Source organism: Aquila chrysaetos, chromosome 14 (genome assembly GCF_900496995.4).
Source record: "Aquila chrysaetos chrysaetos chromosome 14, bAquChr1.4, whole genome shotgun sequence".
NCBI lineage: Eukaryota > Metazoa > Chordata > Aves > Accipitriformes > Accipitridae > Aquila > Aquila chrysaetos.
In genome coordinates this window covers 28,297,485-28,305,852 of record NC_044017.1, presented here as the reverse complement: position 1 = coordinate 28,305,852, position 8,368 = coordinate 28,297,485, and positions in this window count along the sequence as shown.

Genomic DNA, 8,368 nt, shown 5'->3' with positions numbered 1-8,368 from the left:
GCCTTGAGGCTCCGCAGCTCACCACCATTTAGGGAGGGCGTTGACGTTAGCATGTACGTAGCCGGTTCTGGTGAATTGACTGTGATTCTCAAGTCCTTCCCGGGGACGGGTCCTTGCGGTCTAGCTTTGTCTCCTTCGGAAACAGCAGTCGGCCTGGACGGGAGGCTTCCACGGTGGCGGTGGGGATGCCACGGCTGCCCAGACCCTGGCGTGGCCCAGACCCTGCGTGACATGGCTCCGGGCTCCAGCTGGACCTCACGGAGGTGGCCCGGAGGTGGGAAGACAGTGGCAGCAGCCCTCTCTTCAGGGCACCGCACAACGTCCCTGCAGAGAGGGTAAAAGACGGTCAGGTTAGACCTCAAGTAGCTCGCTGCCAGAAGGAAAGCAGAAACATCCCTGCGCTTACAAAACCTTAAAATACCTCGTGTGGAGGGGCTGGGCCGCGACGTTTCGGTCCTGGCAAGGCTGAGCTTGTCCCCTGGTGTTTGTCCCGTGCTAATATTCCTCAGGCAGCCGGTGCCAGGGTGCAGCGAGGGCTCCCCGGGGCTCCCTGTCAGGGCAGGGCCGGGCAGCCGGGGCCCGTCCCGCCGCCTCAGCCAGGAGCAGGGCGGCCGGGGGAACCGGGAGCAGCCCCAGCCCCGGCCCCGGGCGTCGGGCACCTTCCCCGGGGACGGAGAAAGGCCGAGGCCGGGCCGGGAGACGGGCCGGGCTCGCCGGTACCCACGGCCGGGCAGGGCTGCGGGGAGCCGGAGAGCCCGTGGGGCAGGGGCTGGCGGCACGCGGGGGGCTGACGTGGGCTCCTGGGCCGTGGGGAGGGTCGGGGGGAGACCCCCGGGGGTGGGCAGGGTGGGCGGTGAGGCCCAAAAGTGCCCTTGTTGGCCTGGCAGCTGGCAGTGCTTCTCTTGGTGTTACAAAGGCTCTACAGACTCGTAGGAAGACCGCCGTCCTTTTAAAGCCAGAAAAATAGAGGCACGGAACGACTATATTCCAGCTCTTGGCCTATTGATTTGGCATCTCCCCGCAGAGGTTTTGGGGTATATAAACAATATTGAACATAAATAGTACCTGCCACAGAGCCCGAAGGAGAGGACATCTGTCTGCGCGGTGACACAGGGAACTGCAGTACAGGGACTTTGATGTAATTTCGTTGATGAGTGGTTTTCACACCGCCTAACTCGAGGCACCTAAGGCGGGAGACTCGGCTCTGACCCGTGCAACGATTGCACGCGGGGAATGAGGGACCTTCTGCAAAGGAGCACTTCAAGAAGAGGGAGTGATAGATCTTTTCACTTCTTCCAGCAGACTTATTCTTTCGGGCCTCGGATGAAGGCGGTTCAGTAAGTGCTGGCTGTTAAAATCAAAGTGTGTTCTTGAGCTGGCAGTTGCATACAGCCTTGGGCAGGCTTCACTCGCTGTCCCTGTTGCGTCCTCTCCCGTAGCTGGTGCTACCTCTGCTTTCTTTGTGGGGGCTTTTCCTCCTCTCCTTCCTCCTTGGAAGTGGAGAAGTTCTCACCCGCATGCTTCCCAGCACAGGCTGTTACTGGTTTGGTGGCTCCACACCATTTCTTAGACAGCCTGCAGTGACATAAGTTTCACTCTGACACTTTTCACCCAGGCTTTCCTGACACCCACTGACCTCATTCCCCCCGGTCTGTTCAAAGTGCAGCAACAAATCCATCTTCTTTTGCCTTTTGCAGCCCTTCTTGGTCCCACCATCTCTTTAAAAAGTTAGATACAAGCTCTTTATTCTTTGGTCCAGGACTTTCACATCCTTCCCTCTCAGCAACCCTGTTACCGGAGCCTCCCTGCTTTGCTGCCTAAGTGATGCCAACCTTCTTCATCCTCCTGTTCCCTTGTCACACACCCTTCCCTTTATCCCACACTGACACTTTTTTCTGGGATGCCCTCTCCAAACAGATTTATCAGCTTCCCCGGGCTCCTCCAAATTTCTCACTAATTTCTCTGTGAAGCTCCTCATAAATTGCCAACTGACTACAGCTAACTTGTTGCCTTCAGTAGGAGACCGGTATTTATTTGCATCATGTATTCAATTAGCTGGCACATGAGAGCATAAAGCTGGCATGCATAAAACCTCTTATTATTCATTCCCGTATGTCACTCCCTCACTCTCTCTTACGTTCACTTGTTGTGTCTTAAGTGGAGATTGTATATTCCTCACGGGAAATACCTGTCTTTTAGTTTGGGGTAGTACAGCGCCTAGCACGATGGGCTGCTACCTTCCTCCTCTCTCCTAGGTACTTCTGAGCCACAAACAGTAAAGAGCAGCAAGAGCTGGCCAGGGATTGTTGCATGCATCTGTGTTTTTGTCTGAATTTTCATGCATGTTGCTATGTGTGCTGCATATAAATTGTCTTTGAAAAGTAGGCAAACAATACACTTCCAGACAACTGTGTAAACATTCTGTTGGAAACTGTTTCAGTAGCTATGTGCACATAATGTAGCTACAATGCATCCCTAAATTTGTACCATGTGGGGTAGGATCGCTTCTCCTCCTGTAAATATTTGATTTCTTTCCTTTCTTTCTTTGCGTTTTTGTGGCTGCACAACAGTTGGTCCCTGAAAGCCAGAGACCAATGGCACGAGTGTGTACCACACACAGAGTCTGCAGCCGTGATCTTTTTCATAGTGCCAAACAACCTGTGATTTTGCAGGACTAGGAGTTCTCCTCCTAATAGGACAAAATGCTCGCTTTGTAGCTGAGCTGGGTTTGGAGAGATGAGAATTAAGGAATCGCAACATTATGGTTTGTGTAAGTGAGCACGTGTGAGGGTGAATGTGTGTGTCTAGCAGGAATCCTGTCTTCCCCTCTGCTTGCTGGGTTGCTGCCAGTTTGCAAGCTGTTAGCCGTGTACGGGGAAGCAAATGAAGTGAGGGAAGCTGCATGGGCAACCGTTCTTTCAAGTCTTCAGGGAATGGCTCCTGTCACTGGCCTACATTCTCCAGGCCAGTTGGGCTGTACTTGGCCCTGGGCCACGGGTGGGGGTAAATCTGGCTTTAAACCACTGCTCTTCCTCAGCAATGAGGCTGGAAAGTGGTGGCCCAGTCCCCAACCCAGCAGCTCCCAAACTTCTTTATCTTTTGCCTGCTGCATGTGATTCCCAGGGAGTAGCGGGACACAGCCATATCCCACGTATATCTCTCTGCCTTTGGTACGTGTATTATGCGGGAGAGGGAAAGAGATGGGCAATACTGCTACGCAGCTAGTGGATCCACCGATGGCAGAAGGTGTCACTGGAAGAAGACATCTGAGTGTTCTGCTTTTGGCTGGAGCTCTGCAGAAGAGGGGCAGAATCCTAGACAGAGATCCCAGGAAGTCTCCTTGTCTATCCCTCTGCTTGAAGGCAGGATCACATATGTCTGAGCTGCCCTTGACAGCTGTTTGTGTAATCTGTTCTTTAAAACCTCTAATGATGGAGATTTCGCAGTCTCCCTAGGTGGCCTCCTTGGGCACTTAAGTACCCTCACAACTGGGAAATTTTTCATAAACCTTCTTTCCTGCAAATTAAGCGGATTTAAGAAGATAATCATGACTATGTTGCTCAGACCAAAGGCTCAACTGCCCCGGTGTCCTCTATGTAACAGTGGCCAAGAGCAGAGGCTTCAGAGAAGTGTCTAGAAGCAGGACAAGGATGCAGTGATAATCCTGCCATTGGACTTCCTTAGCCTGAAATTTGGGAATGTTTTCTTGGTCTGCCTGCAACAGATCCAAAGCGCAGTTAACTCTCGTCTATGTAAGAACTATTTACCCAGTGGAAAATGCTTTTCAATATATCTATATGTCTTCTCTTTTCTAGACAAAGAAAGCCCAGATTCCCATCCCTTCCTCCTAGGTCAAGTTTTCCAAACCTTATAAAATTTGTATTGATCTCTCCTTTCACTTGACCTACAACTCTTTTCGTCATCATTGAGGAGAATGGACTGGTTACCTGTAATCTCACGCATAACACTTCGAACTGGCACCATCTTTTCTATTGCTGATGGATTTGGGCCCCATCTGGTTTGAAAGGAAAGCACTAAGGAGCCAGGAGAAGAAACAAGAAGAGGGCGAACACCCTAGGTTAAGCGACTTCCCTGACCATGGATAGTCCCACGGCCTGCCTCCTGTGTCTAATGTTCATGAATGGTGTGCATGAGATATGCACAAGCTGTCTAAGGTATAGGGCTGGGCTGTCATTATCCTTCAGCCTCCAGGGATATTGCATTCCTGCCTGCATGGTAATACAGTTTTCAGAGGAGGGATGGAGAATTTGCACCCAATTTGCCCCTGTATTATTGCCTGCTGGTGCTGTAACGAGACTTGAGGGCTACATGGATTTTTATGGGGTTTGGCTCTGACTTCTAGTGTTGCAATGGCAACTAACTAGGAGATTTCTGTCTTTGGCATTTCCTTCTGGCTGGCTCAGTGTGTTGGTTGTTCTGCATCCTCCTCTTAGAAGCTCAGGTCTCTCAACATGCTGCGCGGGGAACCAAGGACATGTCTGTGCCCCGTGGTGCAGCTCCTTACAGTGACACTTCAGTCACTAAAGCCGAGATGATGTAAAGCTGCCAGTGCCTCTTGGACCAAGGACAGAAATCTCTTTGCCGTCTTTCATTTGGCAGTATAGACAGCTCCTTTAAGCTGAAAAACAGGATAGCTGTTTTAGCACGATGCGAACATGAGCACTTGGCTAGCAGGCTATGCTAATGGGAGTAACTTGGTTCCAGAGCGCAAGCACTGTGCCACAGAAATGACCCAGCTTGTTTAGAAATACCTGACAAACCCCGCTGTGCACCGTGCTGTGGGTACATCGACAGGCAATTTCTCCAGTGCTGGGCACTCCGCAACTGGACGTGGGGATGCTTTTTGTGCCTTTACCTAGTGAGCCATAGCTTTGTTAACCTACTGGGTTCTTGGCTAATTTTACGTGCATCTGTGTGACTCAATTAATTAGCCGCTGACCTGTAATCAGGGAGGGCCGAAGAAGACTCTGGAAAGACTGATGTGATGGAGGATTGCTGCCATTGCCTGTGCGATGGAAGATCGGTGTTTGAAAGATTGGCATAAAAGAACTCATGTTCTTGATGTTTATGTGGGAAGCACATACATAAGCTGCACAAATCATTAGCATCTGTATTATGAACAGACCCCAGAGCATTAACCTGTTCTATTAGTTGCCTATGCTGGAAACACTGTTTATGTTAGCAAAGCTGAGGTACAAATCCTTCTTATGCATAATGCAGGACATTTCATACATTTGACAGGAAAGCAATTGGAAACATTTTGAATGGAAACATTCTCTGCTGAATCGTTTTATTGTGATGAAAAATACCCCCAAGAAATAGTGACGTTAAAGATGCTGGGTCTTTGGAACTTAGGAAAGTTTGGAGTGATCAAATGCACCTTGATTTAACATTTTCTGCATGTCTCTTTTTGGTGTGTTTTAAAGGGGAAAGAAATTCATTTGGGTTTTTAAATGGGAATAATAATGGTTAGCTCTTCGTATAGTGTCTTTTATCTGTGGGCCACAGAGTCTTTCACTAACAGTAATTTAACATGAAAACCTCAATGTGAAGAAGGGGAAGATATAATAATACTCCTCATATTCATGCTAAATTCCATGCCTTTATAAATGGGGAAGGAGAAAAAGTCAGCTGGAAGTTGTGAAAGATCTCTTTATCTGCAAAGCATTCCTTTTATAGCTTCCCTTCCCTTGAGGAATCTGCAGCTTTGCAGAATGGGGGACAGTCAGGTTTCTGTAGGTCAGACAAAGTGTGTACATCTGGGCTTTTGTCTCTGCGCTGACTACTGGGGTCTTTTCCCTTCGAGCAACCTGACTCCCTTAAAAAAATTGGGGTGCAGTTTGTGCACCTTCACACTATGCCCTTGCGCTGGTTTTGGCTGGGATAGAGTTAATTTTCTTCACAGTAGCTAGTATAGGACTATGTTTTGGATTTGTGCTGAAAACAGCATTGATAATGCTGAGATATTTTAGCTATTGCTGAGCAGTGCTTACCCAGAGCCAAGGGCTTTGCTGCTTCTCCCCCCGTCCCACCAGCGAGCAGGCTGGGGGGGCACAAGGAGTCGGGAGGGGACACAGCCGGGACAGCTGACCCCGACTGACCCAAGGGATATCCCACACCGTACGACGTCATGCCCAGTATGTAAAGCTGGGCAAGAAGAAGGAAGGGGGGACGTTGGGAGCGATGGCGTTTGTCTTCCCAAGTCACCGTCCGGCGTGATGGAGCCCTGCTGTCCTGGAGATGGCTGAGCACCTGCCTGCCCGTGGGAAGTGGGGAATGGATTCCTGGTTTTGCTTTGCTTGCGTGCACGGCTTTTGCTTTACCTATTAAACTGTCTTTATCTCAGCCCACGAGTTTTCTCACTTTTACCCTTCCGATTCTCTCCCCCGTCGCACTGTGAGGGAGGCGAGTGAGCGGCTGCGTGGGGCCGCGTTGCCGGCTGGGGTTAAAGCGCGACAGCCCTGCCACGCAGGACAGGAACCAGGATGGGGACTGGTACTGCTTCTGGCATTGCCAGCTCCTGCAGGGATTTCTTAGTGCAAATCTTTGGGAACCGGATTATGTTTTGGAAGTGATTCTTTGATGTCTTCTTATTGAGGGCCTGGGGGCTTTAACTGTGTGTCTGTTCTCTGTGAGAGATGGGAAGTATTTTCTCTTTTCCCTAGCTCAGACTAATTTCTGCTTTTCCCTTTGTACTGGCAGTAAGAGTAGTGGCCTAGAGAGATCCAGAGGTGCGTCTGCAGGCACAGAATCAGGCTCAAGGAGGATGGCAATTATTTTTCTTATTCTGATCTTCTGGAGTGATGTCCAGAATCTGGGGTGATGGTCACAACATAAGAACCTCAAATGCAAGAACAATCTTTCGTTGATTTTTAGTTTTATCAGTGTTAACTCTTCATGTTTCCAAATGGAGAAATATGAGCAAGGAACTTCTTTCTGTTGCAAAGCAACTTTCCTAAAAGCATTTTAATATAGTTAGATTCCTAAATCAATGGCTTTTTAAGTGCACATATTCACCTCCTCAGAATGGAATTGTGGATTCACAAGCAGATCACCAAAATCCTTTTTTGCAACCCTCAGAAAGATAACTGGCACTGTTTAGGTTGCAAAGGAAACAGGGCTGAGTCCAGTGGCACAGACTGATGCTAGTCCATACTGGTGAAAGCTCCCAGTTCTTTCATAGCAAAGGCTTGAAAAAATCTAGTTAAGAGGGGTTCAGAGCAGAGCCAGGGGGTGAGAAAACACCGTGTGGCTGATCAGCAGTCCAGCATGGTTCCTCATCCTCCATTATTTAGTAGTATAGCTCTGCTCTTAGCGCATAGCTTCAGCTTCCAGCATGGGGATTCCTATGACTTCACAGGCAGGTCATGGATATACTTTTTTGCAGCCTGGGGAACTGAGTTCCATACAAAATATATCCAGAAAACATGAGCTAAAAGTTTTTCCACTGCCAGCCTATGGTGGGGTTTTGGACAGGATATCCTAAGTGGTGTGTTGTCCAAGGTAATCTGAAGATGATATTAACAGGGTAAAAGTGAAAGGTGTAAATACAGGGATGTTATCGAAACAGAAAGAAGGGTTTCGAATGGCTTGGCTTTGAAAGGATTTTGGGGGTGAACAAATAACAACGACAGACCGCAATGTTTCTGGACTTACAGTCTTTGAGAGAAATAATGCTTTACCAAATTTTCCTGGCACTTAAATACTTTATTAAGCAAGCTTTTGGCACATTTTTCCTTTAAATATATAGTGTGTGTTTACAGCTCATAAAATACGTTCACAATGTACTTTTGGCCAAGAATTATTCTGTACCCCCAAATCACACAAGTTTATTTCATACAGTGAAAAATGCTGTTAAACAATGCACTGAACAGGGTTTAGCAGTAGCACCTGTGGCGCATTCCCAGGAGTTAATCCTTCATATATATTGGTGAGGAATTATTAGTAGTCTGCAATAGGGTGAAAACCATCCAACGTTAGCCCACATTGTAAAAAACCTTCTATTTTTGGGAACAAAACGCAAGATAGGTGTTACCATAGGTACTAGTGGCTGTATTGATGATGTCTCAGTTTTACTGCTGAAACAGGGTGCTCCAAAGTGCACCGCTTAGTTTTAGACATTGCAGACATGATCAGCAGAAAAGTGGTTAATGTGCTGAGAGCTGGAAAAGAGATGATGGTTAAATGGAGCAAAAATTGCCATTTTGTACCTGACTCTTCACAATCCTGCCTTCGTTTGCAGCTGTATTGTATCATCAAACCATGTGCAATCCATGGGGTTTCAGCTGCATGACTCCCATTAACTTTAATCAGAGTCAGGAGAATAAACTGCTGAGCAAAGCACTCT